Below are 21,713 nucleotides of genomic sequence, written 5' to 3'. Positions count from 1 at the left end.
AGGGGAAATGGTCCATTCCAAGTGCTTGAAAGAATAAATGACAATGCTTACAAAATTGATCTGCCTGGTGAGTATAATGTTAGTTCCACATTCAATGTGTCTGACTTATCCCTTTTTGATGTAGAGGGAGAATCTGATTTGAGGACAAATCCTTCTCAAGAGGGAGAGAATGATAAAGGTGTGACAATGAGCAAAGACAAGGATCCACTTGAAGAACTTGGAGGACCTATGACAAGGTCTAGAGCAAAGAAAGCAAAAGAAGCTCTACAACAAGTGTTGTCAATATTATTTGAGTACAAGCCCAAGTTTGAAGGAGAAAAGACAAAAGTTGTAAATTGCATCGCGGCCCAAATGGAAGAGGACTAACGCGCCAGATTAATGCAGTTTCTTTTATTTAAATAAAGGGCCATTTGACATCTTAAGAACCAGCCTTGGAAGACTAAGAAGACCTTGCTGAATAATTTTGGATGACTTTTTGGCTGCCCCAATTTCAGTTATAATTAGCCATTAGGTAGTGGACAATTATTAGCTTGATTGGTTTATTATTAGCACTAGTGGGATATAATGACAATTAATGGTCTTTTTGTAACCCTAATGGTTAAAGCCTCTATATAAGCTGAACCATTTCTTATCAATGAAATCAAGTTAAGTTTTGTTCAGAAATTCAATTTTCTATCTAATTGTGAGAGTGATTCTCCTAGTTCTTGAGTGATTCAAGAACCCTTGGCTGTATCAAAGGATTTTGCCATCCTTTGTGTGTTGCCTCCTTTGGAAAGAGCGATTCTTTCCTTCCACTTTTAGATTCACCCCTTATTACTTTCTTCTACACCCAATTTTCAAAAGAATATCTCATTCTGCCCACAAAACATCTCGTGGTCATAATTGTTCTAACCCTAAAAGAAAAAACAAATCCTAAGTCAGCCCTTGTGCAATGAGATTCATATCAGATCTTTTGAAGGACTTTTATTTTTTCACAAGTTGAAACTAATTCTGTTCTTCGAGGATCAAACTCAACTTGATATTTGTTACTTTCCAATGGTTGCAATCCGTCGATAACATTTCTTAGCAACAGTACCCCACCTTGATATGTAACAATAAATAAATCCATGCATTGTGTTTGATGAATTTGCTTCTTATCAACGGACCAAATGCATAATAAAGCACTATGAACAAGCTTCCTTTTTAAACATGGAAGTTGGTGTGTTTCATTCACATGCTTATCCTTTTGTTCCTGTAAAATGACATCACAAACTGTAGAAGAAAAAACATTGACGAATAAACTCTCTCTAGTTCCATTTGTTTTTCTTTATTTTCCCTTCCTTCTGTAGTTTATATTACTTCTTTTTCTATTCTTTCTTTTTCTGTTTTCTCCTTCAGCCTACGTTCATCAACATGGAGTGTTTTAAAACGAAGCCATGCCCATCCCAAAAGAAGATGACAAGACTCCATGGGAGCAATATCACATAATACTTCTTTCACACATTGCCATGTACTGAATTTGATCCATGCTTGATCCAGATGAAAGGTTGCTAGTAACTGGAGTTTCTCCATCAATATTTGGCTCACAACATTGTTTTCGCTTCCGTTATTGAATGCAACTAAACATGGATGGCCTTCGGTTAAACACTTTGTATAATCAACTTCCTTTCCTATTCCAAATGTAGATAGCCAGGCTCTGAATACCAAATGATGTGAATCCATAGGGTTCGATTCGTTTGACTGATCTATCATTGTTGGAATGCTAACAAGCAAGAAATTTGAGAAATTATTTAAAACGAGAAGATGGAACGGAAATTGATAGACATCACACTTCCAAGAATGGAAGATAAGCCTAAGAGTTGAAACACACAAAGGGATAAAGGACCTTTGATTAAAATCATGGATTCTTGAATCACTCAAGAACTTAGGAGAATCACTCTCACTAAGATAGATGAGATAAAACTCGTTTATTTTCTGAATAAAATTCAGCTTGCCTTCATTGGTGAAAATGGTCCAACTTATATAGGAGCTTTAACCATCAGAATTACAAAAGACACATAAATTTCAATATCAACACGCTTAGAGCTATTAATTAATGATCCATTCAAGCTAAAAACAATCCGCTACTTAATGGTTGATTGTAACTGAATTTAAGGCTAGCAAAACTCCTCCACAAACTTTGAGCAAAGGTCCTCTTGATCTTCCAAAGGTTGGTTCTTAAGTTGGGATATGGACCCTTATTTCACCTTGAAGATAAAGCAAAACTAAAGCCCATTAATTGGTTAAGCACAAACACAATTTGGTCAGCCAATTTTCCAAAGAATTGGGTGCTTATTTAAATAAAAGAAACTGCATCAACACGGCGCATTAGTCATCCTCCATTTGACCCATATGCAATTCACATCATACCCTCCTTCTCGACAAAATTTGTCACGAATCTTAAGACACTAGTTTGATTGTAAGTTTATTAAGATCTTGTGAAGGACTTTTATTTTTTCACAAGTTGAAACTAATTCTCTTCTTCCAGGATCAAATTCAACTTGATATTTGTTACTTTCCAATGGTTGCAATCCGTCGATAACATTTCTTGGCAACAGTACCCCACCTTCATATGTGACAATAAATAATTCCATGCATTGTGTTTGACGAATTTGCTTCTTATCGATGGACCAAATGCATAATAAAGCACCATGAACAAGCTTCCTTTTTAAACATGGAAGTTGGTGTGTTTCACTCACATGCTTATCCTTTTGTTCCTGTAAAATGACATCACAAACTGTAGAAGAAAAAACATTGACGAATAAACTCTCTCTAGTTCCATTTCTTTTTCTTTATTTTCCCTTCCTTCTGCAGTTTATATTACTTCTTTTTCTATTATTTCTTTTTTTGTTTTCTCCTTCAGCCTACGTTGATCCTTACTGACTTGTCTTGGTGTCATAAATTTCTACTTCTTTTGATGTCCCTCATGCCTTAAATAAAGGGAACGTTCATCAACATGGAATGTTTTAAAACGAGGCCATGCCTATCCGATAGGAAGATGACAAGACTTCATGGGAGCAATATCACATAATACTTCTTTCACACATTGCCATGTACTGAATTTGATCCATGCTTGATCCAGATGAAAGGTTGCTGGTAACTGGAGTTTCTCCATCAATATTTGGCTCACAACATTGTTTTCGCTTCCGTTATCGAATGCAACTAAACATGGATGGCCTTCAGTTAAACACTTTGTATAATCAACTTCCTTTCCTATTCCAAATGTAGATAGCCAGGCTTTGAATACCAAATGATGTGAATCCATAGGGTTCGATTCGTTTGACTGATCTATCATTGTTGGAATGCTAACAAGCAAGAAATTTGAGAAATTATTTAAAACGAGAAGATGGAACGAAAATTGATAGACATCACACTTCCAAGAATGGAAGATAAGCCTAAGAGTTGAAACACACAAAGGGATAAAGGACCTTTGATTAAAATCATGGATTCTTGAATCACTCAAGAACTTAGGAGAATCACTCTCACTAAGATAGATGAGATAAAACTCGTTTATTTTCTGAATAAAATTCAGCTTGCCTTCATTGGTGAAAATGGTTCAACTTATATAGGAGGTTTAACCATCAGAATTACAAAAGACACATAAATTTCAATATCAACACGCTTAGAGCTATTAATTAATGATCCACTCAAGCTAAAAACAATCCGCTACTTAATGGTTGATTGTAACTGAATTTAAGGCTAGCAAAACTCCTCCACAAACTTTGAGCAAAGGTCCTCTTGATCTTCCAAAGGTTGGTTCTTAAGTTGGCATATGGACCCTTATTTCACCTTGAAGATAAAGCAAAACTAAAGCCCATTAATTGGTTAAGCACAAACACAATTTGGTCAGCCAATTTTCCAAAGAATTGGGTGCTTATTTAAATAAAAGAAACTGCATCAACACGGCGCATTAGTCATCCTCCATTTGACCCATATGCAATTCACATCATACCCTCATTCTCGACAAAATTTGTCACGAATCTTAAGACACTAGTTTGATTGTAAGTTTATTAAGATCTTGTGAAGGACTTTTATTTTTTCACAAGTTGAAACTAATTCTCTTCTTCCAGGATCAAATTCAACTTGATATTTATTACTTTCCAATGGTTGCAATCCGTCGATAACATTTCTTGGCAACAGTACCCCACCTTCATATGTGACAATAAATAATTCCATGCATTGTGTTTGACTAATTTGCTTCTTATCGATGGACCAAATGCATAATAAAGCACCATGAACAAGCTTCCTTTTTAAACATGGAAGTTGGTGTGTTTCACTCACATGCTTATCCTTTTGTTCCTGTAAAATGACATCACAAACTGTAGAAGAAAAAACATTGACGAATAAACTCTCTCTAGTTCCATTTCTTTTTCTTTCTTTTCCCTTCCTTCTGCAGTTTATATTACTTCTTTTTCTATTATTTCTTTTTTTGTTTTCTCCTTCAGCCTACGTTGATCCTTACTGACTTGTCTTGGTGTCATAAATTTCTACTTCTTTTGATGTCCCTCATGCCTTAAATAAAGGGAACGTTCATCAACATGGAGTGTTTTAAAACGAAGCCATGCCCATCCCAAAAGAAGATGACAAGACTCCATGGGAGCAATATCACATAATACTTCTTTCACACATTGCCATGTACTGAATTTGATCCATGCTTGATCCAGATGAAAGGTTGCTGGTAACTGGAGTTTCTCCATCAATATTTGGCTCACAACATTGTTTTCGCTTCCGTTATCGAATGCAACTAAACATGGATGGCCTTCGGTTAAACACTTTGTATAATCAACTTCCTTTCCTATTCCGAATGTAGATAGCCAGGCTCTGAATACCAAATGATGTGAATCCGTAGGGTTCGATTCGTTTGACTGATCTATCATTGTTGGAATGCTAACAAGCAAGAAATTTGAGAAATTATTTAAAACGAGAAGATGGAACGAAAATTGATAGACATCACACTTCCAAGAATGGAAGATAAGCCTTAGAGTTGAAACACACAAAGGGATAAAGGACCTTTGATTAAAATCATGGATTCTTGAATCACTCAAGAACTTAGGAGAATCACTCTCACTAAGATAGATGAGATAAAACTCGTTTATTTTCTGAATAAAATTCAGCTTGCCTTCATTGGTGAAAATGGTTCAACTTATATAGGAGCTTTAACCATCAGAATTACAAAAGACACATAAATTTCAATATCAACACGCTTAGAGCTATTAATTAATGATCCACTCAAGCTAAAAACAATCCGCTACTTAATGGTTGATTGTAACTGAATTTAAGGCTAGCAAAACTCCTCCACAAACTTTGAGCAAAGGTCCTCTTGATCTTCCAAAGGTTGGTTCTTAAGTTGGCATATGGACCCTTATTTCACCTTGAAGATAAAGCAAAACTAAAGCCCATTAATTGGTTAAGCACAAACACAATTTGGTCAGCCAATTTTACAAAGCATTGGGTGCTTATTTAAATAAAAGAAACTGCATCAACACGGCGCATTAGTCATCCTCCATTTGACCCATATGCAATTCACATCATACCCTCCTTCTCGACAAAATTTGTCACGAATCTTAAGACACTAGTTTGATTGTAAGTTTATTAAGATCTTGTGAAGGACTTTTATTTTTTCACAAGTTGAAACTAATTCTCTTCTTCCAGGATCAAATTCAACTTGATATTTGTTACTTTCCAATGGTTGCAATCCGTCGATAACATTTCTTGGCAACAGTACCCCACCTTCATATGTGACAATAAATAATTCCATGCATTGTGTTTGACTAATTTGCTTCTTATCGATGGACCAAATGCATAATAAAGCACCATGAACAAGCTTCCTTTTTAAACATGGAAGTTGGTGTGTTTCACTCACATGCTTATCCTTTTGTTCCTGTAAAATGACATCACAAACTGTAGAAGAAAAAACATTGACGAATAAACTCTCTCTAGTTCCATTTCTTTTTCTTTCTTTTCCCTTCCTTCTGCAGTTTATATTACTTCTTTTTCTATTATTTCTTTTTTTGTTTTCTCCTTCAGCCTACGTTGATCCTTACTGACTTGTCTTGGTGTCATAAATTTCTACTTCTTTTGATGTCCCTCATGCCTTAAATAAAGGGAACGTTCATCAACATGGAGTGTTTTAAAACGAAGCCATGCCCATCCCAAAAGAAGATGACAAGACTCCATGGGAGCAATATCACATAATACTTCTTTCACACATTGCCATGTACTGAATTTGATCCATGCTTGATCCAGATGAAAGGTTGCTGGTAACTGGAGTTTCTCCATCAATATTTGGCTCACAACATTGTTTTGGCTTCCGTTATCGAATGCAACTAAACATGGATGGCCTTCGGTTAAACACTTTGTATAATCAACTTCCTTTCCTATTCCAAATGTAGATAGCCAGGCTCTGAATACCAAATGATGTGAATCAATAGGGTTCGATTCGTTTGACTGATCTATCATTGTTGGAATGCTAACAAGCAAGAAATTTGAGAAATTATTTAAAACGAGAAGATGGAACGAAAATTGATAGACATCACACTTCCAAGAATGGAAGATAAGCCTAAGAGTTGAAACACACAAAGGGATAAAGGACCTTTGATTAAAATCATGGATTCTTGAATCACTCAAGAACTTAGGAGAATCACTCTAACTAAGATAGATGAGATAAAACTCGTTTATTTTCTGAATAAAACTCAGTTTGCCTTCATTTGTGAAAATGGTCCAACTTATATAGGAGCTTTAACCATCAGAATTACAAAAGACACATAAATTTCAATATCAACACGCTTAGAGCTATTAATTAATGATCCACTCAAGCTAAAAACAATCCGCTACTTAATGGTTGATTGTAACTGAATTTAAGGCTAGCAAAACTCCTCCACAAACTTTGAGCAAAGGTCCTCTTGATCTTCCAAAGGTTGGTTCTTAAGTTGGCATATGGACCCTTATTTCACCTTGAAGATAAAGCAAAACTAAAGCCCATTAATTGGTTAAGCACAAACACAATTTGGTCAGCCAATTTTACAAAGCATTGGGTGCTTATTTAAATAAAAGAAACTGCATCAACACGGCGCATTAGTCATCCTCCATTTGACCCATATGCAATTCGCATCATACCCTCCTTCTCGACAAAATTTGTCACGAATCTTAAGACACTAGTTTGATTGTAAGTTTATTAAGATCTTGTGAAGGACTTTTATTTTTTCACAAGTTGAAACTAATTCTCTTCTTCCAGGATCAAATTCAACTTGATATTTGTTACTTTCCAATGGTTGCAATCCGTCGATAACATTTCTTGGCAACAGTACCCCACCTTCATATGTGACAATAAATAATTCCATGCATTGTGTTTGACTAATTTGCTTCTTATCGATGGACCAAATGCATAATAAAGCACCATGAACAAGCTTCCTTTTTAAACATGGAAGTTGGTGTGTTTCACTCACATGCTTATCCTTTTGTTCCTGTAAAATGACATCACAAACTGTAGAAGAAAAAACATTGACGAATAAACTCTCTCTAGTTCCATTTCTTTTTCTTTCTTTTCCCTTCCTTCTGCAGTTTATATTACTTCTTTTTCTATTATTTCTTTTTTTGTTTTCTCCTTCAGCCTACGTTGATCCTTACTGACTTGTCTTGGTGTCATAAATTTCTACTTCTGTTGATGTCCCTCATGCCTTAAATAAAGGGAACGTTCATCAACATGGAGTGTTTTAAAACGAAGCCATGCCCATCCCAAAAGAAGATGACAAGACTCCATGGGAGCAATATCACATAATACTTCTTTCACACATTGCCATGTACTGAATTTGATCCATGCTTGATCCAGATGAAAGGTTGCTGGTAACTGGAGTTTCTCCATCAATATTTGGCTCACAACATTGTTTTGGCTTCCGTTATCGAATGCAACTAAACATGGATGGCCTTCGGTTAAACACTTTGTATAATCAACTTCCTTTCCTATTCCAAATGTAGATAGCCAGGCTCTGAATACCAAATGATGTGAATCAATAGGGTTCGATTCGTTTGACTGATCTATCATTGTTGGAATGCTAACAAGCAAGAAATTTGAGAAATTATTTAAAACGAGAAGATGGAACGGAAATTGATAGACATCACACTTCCAAGAATGGAAGATAAGCCTAAGAGTTGAAACACACAAAGGGATAAAGGACCTTTGATTAAAATCATGGATTCTTGAATCACTCAAGAACTTAGGAGAATCACTCTCACTAAGATAGATGAGATAAAACTCGTTTATTTTCTGAATAAAACTCAGCTTGCCTTCATTTGTGAAAATTGTCCAACTTATATAGGAGCTTTAACCATCAGAATTACAAAAGACACATAAATTTCAATATCAACACGCTTAGAGCTATTAATTAATGATCCACTCAAGCTAAAAACAATCCGCTACTTAATGGTTGATTGTAACTGAATTTAAGGCTAGCAAAACTCCTCCACAAACTTTGAGCAAAGGTCCTCTTGATCTTCCAAAGGTAGGTTCTTAAGTTGGCATATGGACCCTTATTTCACCTTGAAGATAAAGCAAAACTAAAGCCCATTAATTGGTTAAGCACAAACACAATTTGGTCAGCCAATTTTACAAAGCATTGGGTGCTTATTTAAATAAAAGAAACTGCATCAACACGGCGCATTAGTCATCCTCCATTTGACCCATATGCAATTCACATCATACCCTCCTTCTCGACAAAATTTGTCACGAATCTTAAGACACTAGTTTGATTGTAAGTTTATTAAGATCTTGTGAAGGACTTTTATTTTTTCACAAGTTGAAACTAATTCTCTTCTTCCAGGATCAAATTCAACTTGATATTTGTTACTTTCCAATGGTTGCAATCCGTCGATAACATTTCTTGGCAACAGTACCCCACCTTCATATGTGACAATAAATAATTCCATGCATTGTGTTTGACTAATTTGCTTCTTATCGATGGACCAAATGCATAATAAAGCACCATGAACAAGCTTCCTTTTTAAACATGGAAGTTGGTGTGTTTCACTCACATGCTTATCCTTTTGTTCCTGTAAAATGACATCACAAACTGTAGAAGAAAAAACATTGACGAATAAACTCTCTCTAGTTCCATTACTTTTTCTTTATTTTCCCTTCCTTCTGCAGTTTATATTACTTCTTTTTCTATTATTTCTTTTTTTGTTTTCTCCTTCAGCCTACGTTGATCCTTACTGACTTGTCTTGGTGTCATAAATTTCTACTTCTTTTGATGTCCCTCATGCCTTAAATAAAGGGAACGTTCATCAACATGGAGTGTTTTAAAACGAAGCCATGCCCATCCCAAAAGAAGATGACAAGACTCCATGGGAGCAATATCACATAATACTTCTTTCACACATTGCCATGTACTGAATTTGATCCATGCTTGATCCAGACGAAAGGTTGCTGGTAACTGGAGTTTCTCCATCAATATTTGGCTCACAACATTGTTTTCGCTTCCGTTATCGAATTCAACTAAACATGGATGGCCTTCGGTTAAACACTTTGTATAATCAACTTCCTTTCCTATTCCAAATGTAGATAGCCAGGCTCTGAATACCAAATGATGTGAATCCACAGGGTTCGATTCGTTTGACTGATCTATCATTGTTGGAATGCTAACAAGCAAGAAATTTTAGAAATTATTTAAAACGAGAAGATGGAACGGAAATTGATAGACATCACACTTCCAAGAATGGAAGATAAGCCTAAGAGTTGAAACACACAAAGGGATAAAGGACCTTTGATTAAAATCATGGATTCTTGAATCACTCAAGAACTTAGGAGAATCACTCTCACTAAGATAGATGAGATAAAACTCGTTTATTTTCGGAATAAAACTCAGCTTGCCTTCATTGGTTAAAATGGTTCAACTTATATAGGAGCTTTAACCATCAGAATTACAAAAGACACATAAATTTCAATATCAACACGCTTAGAGCTATTAATTAATGATCCACTCAAGCTAAAAACAATCCGCTACTTAATGGTTGATTGTAACTGAATTTAAGGCTAGCAAAACTCCTCCACAAACTTTGAGCAAAGGTCCTCTTGATCTTCCAAAGGTTGGTTCTTAAGTTGGCATATGGACCCTTATTTCACCTTGAAGATAAAGCAAAACTAAAGCCCATTAATTGGTTAAGCACAAACACAATTTGGTCAGCCAATTTTACAAAGCATTGGACCCTTATTTAAATAAAAGAAACTGCATCAACACTGCGCATTAGTCATCCTCTATTTGACCTATACGCAATTCACATCATACCCTCATTCTTCGAGAAGATTTGTCCCGACTCTTAAGACGCTAGTTTTAATGTAAGTTTATTATGATCTTAGGAAGGAACTTTATTTTTTCACAAGTTGAAACTAATTCTCTTCTTCCAGGATCAAATTCAACTTGACATTTGTTATTTTCCAATGGTTGCAATCCGTTGATAACATTTATTGGCAACAGTACCCCACGTTGATATGTAACAATAAATAATTCCACGCATTGTGTTAGACGAGTTTGCATCTTATCGACGGACCAAATGCATAATAAAGCACTATGAACAAGCTTCCTTTTTAAACATGGAAGTTGGTGTGTTTCATTCACTTGCTTATCCTTTTGTTCCTGTAAAATGACATCACAAACTGTAGAAGAAAAAACATTGACGAATAAAGTTTTCTTCATATTTTTCTCTAGTTCCATTTCCTTTTCCTTATTTTCCCTTCCTTCTGCTGATTATATTACTTCTTTTTCTATTCTTTCTTTTTCTCTTTTCTCCTTCAGCCTACGTTGATCCTTACTGAGTTGTCTTGGTGTCATAAATTTCTACTTCTTTTGATGTCCCTCATTCCTCAAATAAAGGGAACGTTCATCAAGATGGAGTGTTTTAAAACGAAGCCATGCCCATCCCAAAAGAAGATGACAAGAGTCCATGGGAGCAATATCACATAATACTTCTTTCACACATTGCCATGTACTGAATTTGATCGATGCTTGATCTAGATGAAAGGTTGCTGGTAACTGGAGATTTTCCACCAATCTTTAGTTCACAAGATTCTTTTCGCTTCCGTAATCGAATGTAACTAAACATGGATGGCCTTCGGTTAAACACTTTGTATAATAAACTTCCTTTCCTATTCGAAATGTAGATAGCCAGGCTCTGAATACCAAATGATGTGAATCCACAGGGTTCGATTCGTTTGACTGATCTATCATTGTTGGAATGCTAACAAGCAAGAAATTTGAGAAATTATTTAAAACGAGAAAATGGAACGAAAATTGATAGACATCACACTTCCAAGAATGGAAGATAAGCCTAAGAGTTGAAACACACAAAGGGATAAAGGACCTTTGATTAAACTCATGGATTCTTGAATCACTCAATAACTTAGGAGAATCACTCTCACTAAGATAGATGAGATAAAACTCGTTTATTTTCTGAATAAAACTCAGCTTGCCTTCATTGATGAAAAACGTTCAACTTATATAGGAGCTTTAACCATCAGAATTACAAAACACACATAAATTTCAATATCATTCCGCTTAAAGCTATTAATTAATGATCCACTCACGCTAATAACGATCTGCTACTTAATGGTTTATTGTAACTGAATTTAAGGCTACCAAAAGTCATCCACAAACTTTGAGCAAAGGTCCTCTTGATCTTCCAAAGGGTGGTTCTTAAGTTGGCATATGGACTGTTATTTCAACTTGAAGATAAAGCAAAACTAAAGCCCATTAATTGGTTAAGCACAAACACAATTTGGTCAGCCAATTTTACAAATCATTGGGCCCTTATTTAAATAAAAGAAACTGCATCAACACGGCGCATTAGTCATCCTCTATTTGACCTACATGCAATTCACATCATACCCTCATTCTTCGAGAAGATTTGTCCCGACTCTTAAGACACTAGTTTTAATGTAAGTTGATTATGATCTTGGGAAGGAACTTTATTTTTTCACAAGTTGAAACTAATTCTCTTCTTCCAGGATCAAATTCAACTTGATATTTGTTATTTTCCAATGGTTGCAATCCGTTGATAACATTTATTGGCAACAGTACCCCACGTTGATATGTAACAATAAATAATTCCACGCATTGTGTTTGATGAGTTTGCATCTTATCGACGGACCAAATGCATAATAAAGCACTATGAACAAGCTTCCTTTTTAAGCATGGAAGTTGGTGTGTTTCATTCACATGTTTATCCTTTTTTTCCTTTAAAATGACATCAAAAATTGTAGAAGAAAAAACATTGACAAATAAACTTTCTCTAGTTCCATTTCTTTTTTTTTTATTTTCCCTTCCTTCTGCAGTTTATATTACTTCTTTTTTTGTTTTCTCCTGCAGCCTACGTTGATCCTTACTGAGTTGTCTTGGTGTCATAAATTTCTACTTCTTTTGATGTCCCTCATTCCTCAAATAAAGGGAACGTTCATGAAGATGGAGTGTTTTAAAACGAAGCCATGCCCATCCCAAAAGAAGATGACAAGAGTCCATGGGAGCAATATCACATAATACTTTTTTCACACATTGCCATGTACTTAAGTTGATCCATGCTTGATCGAGATGAAAGGTTGCAGGTAACTAGAGTTTCTCCACCAATCTTTGGTTCACAAGATTGTTTTCGCTTCCGTAATCGAATGTAACTAAACATGGATGGCCTTCGGTTAAACACTTTGTATAATAAACTTCCTTTCCTATTCCAAATCTAGATAGCCAAGCTCTGAATACCAAATGATGTGAATCCACAGGGTTCGATTCGTTTGACTGATCTATCATTGTTGGAATGCTAACAAGCAAGAAATTTGAGAAATTATTTAAAACGAGAAAATGGAACGAAAATTGATAGACATCACACTTCCAAGAATGGAAGATAAGCCTAAGAGTTGAAACACACAAAGGGATAAAGGACCTTTGATTAAACTCATGGATTCTTGAATCACTCAATAACTTAGGAGAATCACTCTCACTAAGATAGATGAGATAAAACTCGTTTATTTTCTGAATAAAACTCAGCTTGCCTTCATTGATGAAAAACGTTCAACTTATATAGGAGCTTTAACCATCAGAATTAAAAAACACACATAAATTTCAATATCAACCCGCTTAAAGCTATTAATTAATGATCCACTCACGCTAATAACGATCTGCTACTTAATGGTTGATTGTAACTGAATTTAAGGCTACCAAAAGTCATCCACAAACTTTGAGCAAAGGTCCTCTTGATCTTCCAAAGGTTGGTTCTTAAGTTGGCATATGGACTGTTATTTCAACTTGAAGATAAAGCAAAACTAAAGCCCATTAATTGGTTAAGCACAAACACAATTTGGTCAGCCAATTTTACAAATCATTGGGCCCTTATTTAAATAAAAGAAACTGCATCAACACGGCGCATTAGTCATCCTCTATTTGACCTACATGCAATTCACATCATACCCTCATTCTTCGAGAAGATTTGTCCCGACTCTTAAGACACTAGTTTTAATGTAAGTTGATTATGATCTTGGGAAGGAACTTTATTTTTTCACAAGTTGAAACTAATTCTCTTCTTCCAGGATCAAATTCAACTTGATATTTGTTATTTTCCAATGGTTGCAATCCGTTGATAACATTTATTGGCAACAGTACCCCACGTTGATATGTAACAATAAATAATTCCACGCATTGTGTTTGATGAGTTTGCATCTTATCGACGGACCAAATGCATAATAAAGCACTATGAACAAGCTTCCTTTTTAAGCATGGAAGTTGGTGTGTTTCATTCACATGTTTATCCTTTTTTTCCTTTAAAATGACATCAAAAATTGTAGAAGAAAAAACATTGACGAATAAACTTTCTCTAGTTCCATTTCTTTTTTTTTTATTTTCCCTTCCTTCTGCAGTTTATATTACTTCTTTTTTTGTTTTCTCCTGCAGCCTACGTTGATCCTTACTGAGTTGTCTTGGTGTCATAAATTTCTACTTCTTTTGATGTCCCTCATTCCTCAAATAAAGGGAACGTTCATGACGATGGAGTGTTTTAAAACGAAGCCATGCCCATCCCAAAAGAAGATGACAAGAGTCCATGGGAGCAATATCACATAATACTTCTTTCACACATTGCCATGTACTTAAGTTGATCCATGCTTGATCCAGATGAAAGGTTGCAGGTAACTAGAGTTTCTCCACCAATCTTTGGTTCACAAGATTGTTTTCGCTTCCGTAATCGAATGTAACTAAACATGGATGGCCTTCGGTTAAACACTTTGTATAATAAACTTCCTTTCCTATTCGAAATGTAGATAGCCAAGCTCTGAATACCAAATGATGTGAATCCACAGGGTTCGATTCATTTGACTGATCTATCATTGTTGGAATGCTAACAAGCAAGAAATTTGAGAAATTATTTAAAACGAGAAAATGGAAACATAAAAGAAGATGGAACGGAAATTGATAGACATCACACTTCCAAGAATGGAAGATAAGCTTCAGAGTTGAAACACACAAAGGGATAAAGAACCTTTGATTAAACTCTTGGATTCTTGAATCACTCAAGAACTTAGGAGAATAACTCTCACTTAGATAGATGAGATAAAACTCGTTTATTTTCTGAATAAAACTCAGCTTGCCTTCATTGATGAAAATGGTTCAACTTATATAGGAGCTCTAACCATCAGAATTACAAAAAACACATAAATTTCAATATCATCCCGCTTAAAGCTATTAATTAATGATCCACTCAAGCTAATAACGATCCGCTACTTAATGGTTGATTGTAACTGAATTTAAGGCTACCAAAAGTTATCCACAAACTTTGAGCAAAGGTCCTCTTGATCTTCCAAAGGTTGGTTCTTAAGTTGGCATATGGACTGTTATTTCAACTTGAAGATAAAGCAAAACTAAAGCCCATTAATTGGTTAAGCACAAACACAATTTGGTCAGCCAATTTTACAAATCATTGGGCCCTTATTTAAATAAAAGAAACTGCATCAACACGGCGCATTAGTCATCCTCCATTTGACCCATATGCAATTCATATCGTACCCTCCTTCTTCGAGAAGATTTGTCCCGAATCTTAAGACACTAGTTTTAATCTAAGTTTATTATGATCTTGGGAAGGACTTTTATTTTTTCACAAGTTGAAACTAATTCTCTTCTTCCCGGATCAAATTCAACTTGATATTTGTTACTTTCCAATGGTTGCAATCCGTCGATAACATTTCTTGGCAACAATAACCCACCTTTATATGTAACAATAAATCATTCCATCCATTGTGTTTGACGAATTTGCATCTTATCGATGCACCAAATGCATAATAAAGCACTATGAACAAGCTTCCTTTTTAAGCATGGAAGTTGGTGTGTTTCATTCACATGCTTATCCTTTTTTTCCTTTAAAATGACATCAAAAACTGTAGAAGAAAAAACATTGACGAATAAACTTTCTCTAGTTCCATTTCTTTTTTTTTTTATTTTCCCTTCCTTCTGCAGTTTATATTACTTCTTTTTCTATTCTTTCTTTTTCTGTTTTCTACTTCAGCCTACGTTGATCCTTACTGAGTTGTCTTGGTGTCATAAATTTCTACTTCTTTTGATGTCCCTCATTCCTCAAATAAAGGGAACGTTCATCAAGATGGAGTGTTTTAAAACGAAGCCATGCCCATCCCAATGAAGATGACAAGAGTCCATGGGAGCAATATCACATAATACTTCTTTCACACATTGCCATGTACTTAAGTTGATCCATGCTTGATCCAGATGAAAGGTTGTTGGTACCTAGAGTTTCTCCACCAATCTTTGGCTCACAAGATTGTTTTCGCTTCCGTAATCGAATGCAACTAAACATGGATGGCCTTCGGTTAAACACTTTGTATAATAAACTTCCTACCCTATTCGAAATCTAGATAGCCAGGCTCTGAATACCAAATGATGTGAATCCACAGGGTTCAATTCGTTTGACTGATCTATCATTGTTGGAATGCTAACAAGCAAGAAGTTTGAGAAATTATTTAAAATGAGAAAATGGAAACATAAAAGAAGATGGAACGGAAATTGATAGACATCACACTTCCAAGAATGGAAGATAAGCCTAAGAGTTGAAACACACAAAGGGATAAAGGACTTTTGATTAAACTCATGGATTCTTGAATCACTCAAGAACTTAGGAGAATCACTCTCACTAAGATAGATGAGATAAAACTCGTTTATTTTCTGAAGAAAACACAGCTTGCCTTCATAGATGAAAATGGTTCAACTTATATAGGAGCTTTAACCATCAGAATTACAAAAGATACTAACGATCTGCTACTTAATGGTTGATTGTAACTGAATTTAAGGCTACCAAAAGTCATCCACAAACTTTGAGCAACGGTCCTCTTGATCTTCCAAAGGTTAGTTCTTAACTTGGCATATGGACCCTTATTTGAACTTGAAGATAAAGCAAAACTAAAGCACATTAATTAGTTTAGCACAAACACAATTTGGTCAGCCAATTTTACAAAGCATTGGGCCCTTATTTAAATAAAAGAAACTGCATCAACACGACGCATTAGTCATCCTCCATTTGACCCATATGCAATTCATATCGTACCCTCCTTCTTCGAGAAGATTTGTCCCGAATCTTAAGACACTAGTTTTAATCTAAGTTTATTATGATCTTGGGAAGGACTTTTATTTTTTCACAAGTTGAAACTAATTCTCTTCTTCCCGGATCAAATTCAACTTGATATTTGTTACTTTCCAATGGTTGCAATCCGTCGATAACATTTCTTGGCAACAATAACCCACCTTTATATGTAACAATAAATCATTTCATCCATTGTGTTTGACGAATTTGCATCTTATCGATGCACCAAATGCATAATAAAGCACTATGAACAAGCTTCCTTTTTAAGCATGGAAGTTGGTGTGTTTCATTCACATGCTTATCCTTTTTTTCCTTTAAAATGACATCAAAAACTGTAGAAGAAAAAACATTGACGAATAAACTTTCTCTAGTTCCATTTCTTTTTTTTTTATTTTCCCTTCCGTCTGCAGTTTATATTACTTCTTTTTCTATTCTTTCTTTTTCTGTTTTCTACTTCAGCCTACGTTGATCCTTATTGAGTTGTCTTGGTGTCATAAATTTCTACTTCTTTTGATGTCCCTCATTCCTCAAATAAAGGGAACGTTCATCAAGATGGAGTGTTTTAAAACGAAGCCATGCCCATCCCAATGAAGATGACAAGAGTCCATGGGAGCAATATCACATAATACTTCTTTCACACATTGCCATGTACTTAAGTTGATCCATGCTTGATCCAGATGAAAGGTTGTTGGTACCTATAGTTTCTCCACCAATCTTTGGCTCACAAGATTGTTTTCGCTTCCGTAATCGAATGCAACTAAACATGGATGGCCTTCGGTTAAACACTTTGTATAATAAACTTCCTACCCTATTCGAAATCTAGATAGCCAGGCTCTGAATACCAAATGATGTGAATCCACAGGGTTCAATTCGTTTGACTGATCTATCATTGTTGGAATGCTAACAAGCAAGAAGTTTGAGAAATTATTTAAAATGAGAAAATGGAAACATAAAAGAAGATGGAACGGAAATTGATAGACATCACACTTCCAAGAATGGAAGATAAGCCTAAGAGTTGAAACACACAAAGGGATAAAGGACTTTTGATTAAACTCATGGATTCTTGAATCACTCAAGAACTTAGGAGAATCACTCTCACTAAGATAGATGAGATAAAACTCGTTTATTTTCTGAAGAAAACTCAGCTTGCCTTCATAGATGAAAATGGTTCAACTTATATAGGAGCTTTAACCATCAGAATTACAAAAGATACTAACGATCTGCTAATAAAGATCTGCTACTTAATGGTTGATTGTAACTGAATTTAAGGCTACCAAAAGTCATCCACAAACTTTGAGCAACGGTCCTCTTGATCTTCCAAAGGTTAGTTCTTAACTTGGCATATGGACCCTTATTTGAACTTGAAGATAAAGCAAAACTAAAGCGCATTAATTGGTTTAGCACAAACACAATTTGGTCAGCCAATTTTACAAAGCATTGGGCCCTTATTTAAATAAAAGAAACTGCATCAACACGATGCATTAGTCATCCTCCATTTGACCCATATGCAATTCATATCGTACCCTCCTTCTTCGAGAAGATTTGTCCCGAATCTTAAGACACTAGTTTTAATCTAAGTTTATTATGATCTTGGGAAGGACTTTTATTTTTTCACAAGTTGAAACTAATTCTCTTCTTCCCGGATCAAATTCAACTTGATATTTGTTACTTTCCAATGGTTGCAATCCGTCGATAACATTTCTTGGCAACAATAACCCACCTTTATATGTAACAATAAATCATTCCATCCATTGTGTTTGACGAATTTGCATCTTATCGATGCACCAAATGCATAATAAAGCACTATGAACAAGCTTCCTTTTTAAGCATGGAAGTTGGTGTGTTTCATTCACATGCTTATCCTTTTTTTCCTTTAAAATGACATAAAAAACTGTAGAAGAAAAAACATTGACGAATAAACTTTCTCTAGTTCCATTTCTTTTTTTTTATTTTCCCTTCCTTCTGCAGTTTATATTACTTCTTTTTCTATTCTTTCTTTTTCTGTTTTCTACTTCAGCCTACGTTGATCCTTACTGAGTTGTCTTGGTGTCATAAATTTCTACTTCTTTTGATGTCCCTCATTCCTCAAATAAAGGGAACGTTCATCAAGATGGAGTGTTTTAAAACGAAGCCATGCCCATCCCAATGAAGATGACAAGAGTCCATGGGAGCAATATCACATAATACTTCTTTCACACATTGCCATGTACTTAAGTTGATCCATGCTTGATCCAGATGAAAGGTTGTTGGTACCTAGAGTTTCTCCACCAATCTTTGGCTCACAAGATTGTTTTCGCTTCCGTAATCGAATGCAACTAAACATGGATGGCCTTCGGTTAAACACTTTGTATAATAAACTTCCTACCCTATTCGAAATCTAGATAGCCAGGCTCTGAATACCAAATGATGTGAATCCACAGGGTTCAATTCGTTTGACTGATCTATCATTGTTGGAATGCTAACAAGCAAGAAGTTTGAGAAATTATTTAAAATGAGAAAATGGAAACATAAAAGAAGATGGAACGGAAATTGATAGACATCACACTTCCAAGAATGGAAGATAAGCCTAAGAGTTGAAACACACAAAGGGATAAAGGACTTTTGATTAAACTCATGGATTCTTGAATCACTCAAGAACTTAGGAGAATCACTCTCACTAAGATAGATGAGATAAAACTCGTTTATTTTCTGAAGAAAACACAGCTTGCCTTCATAGATGAAAATGGTTCAACTTATATAGGAGCTTTAACCATCAGAATTACAAAAGATACTAACGATCTGCTACTTAATGGTTGATTGTAACTGAATTTAAGGCTACCAAAAGTCATCCACAAACTTTGAGCAACGGTCCTCTTGATCTTCCAAAGGTTAGTTCTTAACTTGGCATATGGACCCTTATTTGAACTTGAAGATAAAGCAAAACTAAAGCGCATTAATTGGTTTAGCACAAACACAATTTGGTCAGCCAATTTTACAAAGCATTGGGCCCTTATTTAAATAAAAGAAACTGCATCAACACGACGCATTAGTCATCCTTCATTTGACCCATATGCAATTCATATCGTACCCTCCTTCTTCGAGAAGATTTGTCCCGAATCTTAAGACACTAGTTTTAATCTAAGTTTATTATGATCTTGGGAAGGACTTTTATTTTTTCACAAGTTGAAACTAATTCTCTTCTTCCCGGATCAAATTCAACTTAATATTTGTTACTTTCCAATGGTTGCAATCCGTCGATAACATTTCTTGGCAACAATAACCCACCTTTATATGTAACAATAAATCATTCCATCCATTGTGTTTGACGAATTTGCATCTTATCGATGCACCAAATGCATAATAAAGCACTATGAACAAGCTTCCTTTTTAAGCATGGAAGTTGGTGTGTTTCATTCACATGCTTATCCTTTTTTTCCTTTAAAATGACATCAAAAACTGTAGAAGAAAAAACATTGACGAATAAACTTTCTCTAGTTCCATTTCTTTTTTTTTTATTTTCCCTTCCTTCTGCAGTTTATATTACTTCTTTTTCTATTCTTTCTTTTTCTGTTTTCTACTTCAGCCTACGTTGATCCTTACTGAGTTGTCTTGGTGTCATAAATTTCTACTTCTTTTGATGTCCCTCATTCCTCAAATAAAGGGAACGTTCATCAAGATGGAGTGTTTTAAAACGAAGCCATGCCCATCCCAATGAAGATGACAAGAGTCCATGGGAGCAATATCACATAATACTTCTTTCACACATTGCCATGTACTTAAGTTGATCCATGCTTGATCCAGATGAAAGGTTGTTGGTACCTAGAGTTTCTCCACCAATCTTTGGCTCACAAGATTGTTTTCGCTTCCGTAATCGAATGCAACTAAACATGGATGGCCTTCGGTTAAACACTTTGTATAATAAACTTCCTACCCTATTCGAAATCTAGATAGCCAGGCTCTGAATACCAAATGATGTGAATCCACAGGGTTCAATTCGTTTGACTGATCTATCATTGTTGGAATGCTAACAAGCAAGAAGTTTGAGAAATTATTTAAAATGAGAAAATGGAAACATAAAAGAAGATGGAACGGAAATTGATAGACATCACACTTCCAAGAATGGAAGATAAGCCTAAGAGTTGAAACACACAAAGGGATAAAGGACCTTTGATTAAACTCATGGATTCTTGAATCACTCAAGAACTTAGGAGAATCACTCTCACTAAGATAGATGAGATAAAACTCGTTTATTTTCTGAATAAAACTCAACTTGCCTTCATTGATGAAAATGATTCAACTTATATAGGAGCTTTAACCATCAGAATTACAAAAGACACATAAATTTCAATTATAACCCACTTAAAGCTATTAATAATAAATCCACTCAAGCTAATAATGATTCGCTACTTAATGGTTGATTGTAACTGAATTTAAGGCTACCAAAAGTCATCCACAAACTTTGAGCAACGGTCCTCTTGATCTTCCAAAGGTTGGTTCTTAAGTTCGCATATGGACCCTTGTTTCAACTTGAAAATAAAGCAAAACTAAAGCCAATTAATTGTTTAAGGCAAAACACAATTTGGTCAGCCAATTTTACAAAGCATTGTGCCCTTATTTAAATATTAGAATATGCACCAACACGGCGCATTAGTCATCCTCCATTTGACCCATATGTAATTCACATCATACACTCCTTCTTCGAGAAGACTTGTCCCGAATCTTAAGACACTAGTTTTATGATCTTGTGAATGACTTTTATTTTTTCACAAGTTGAAACTAATTCTCTTCCTCTAAGATCAAATTCAACTTGATGTTTGTTACTTTCCAATGGTTGCAATCCGTCGATAACATTTCTTGGCAACAGTACCCCACCATGATCTGTAACAATAAATAATTCCATGCATTGTGTTTGACGAATTTGCTTCTTATCGAAGGACCAAATGCATAATAAAGCACTATGAACAAGCTTCGTTTTCAAACATGGAAGTTGGTGTGTTTCATTCACATGCTTATCCTTTTGTTCTTGTAAAATGACATCAGAAACTTTAGAAGAAAAAACATTGACGAATAAACTTTCTCTAGTTCCATTTCTTTTTCTTTAT

This window comes from Vigna unguiculata, chromosome 6 (assembly GCF_037176805.1).
Source record: "Vigna unguiculata cultivar grain cowpea cultivar isolate G323 ecotype 2 chromosome 6, ASM3717680v1, whole genome shotgun sequence".
In the NCBI taxonomy this organism is placed as follows: domain Eukaryota; kingdom Viridiplantae; phylum Streptophyta; class Magnoliopsida; order Fabales; family Fabaceae; genus Vigna; species Vigna unguiculata.
Note: the sequence above shows the minus strand (reverse complement) of the source record.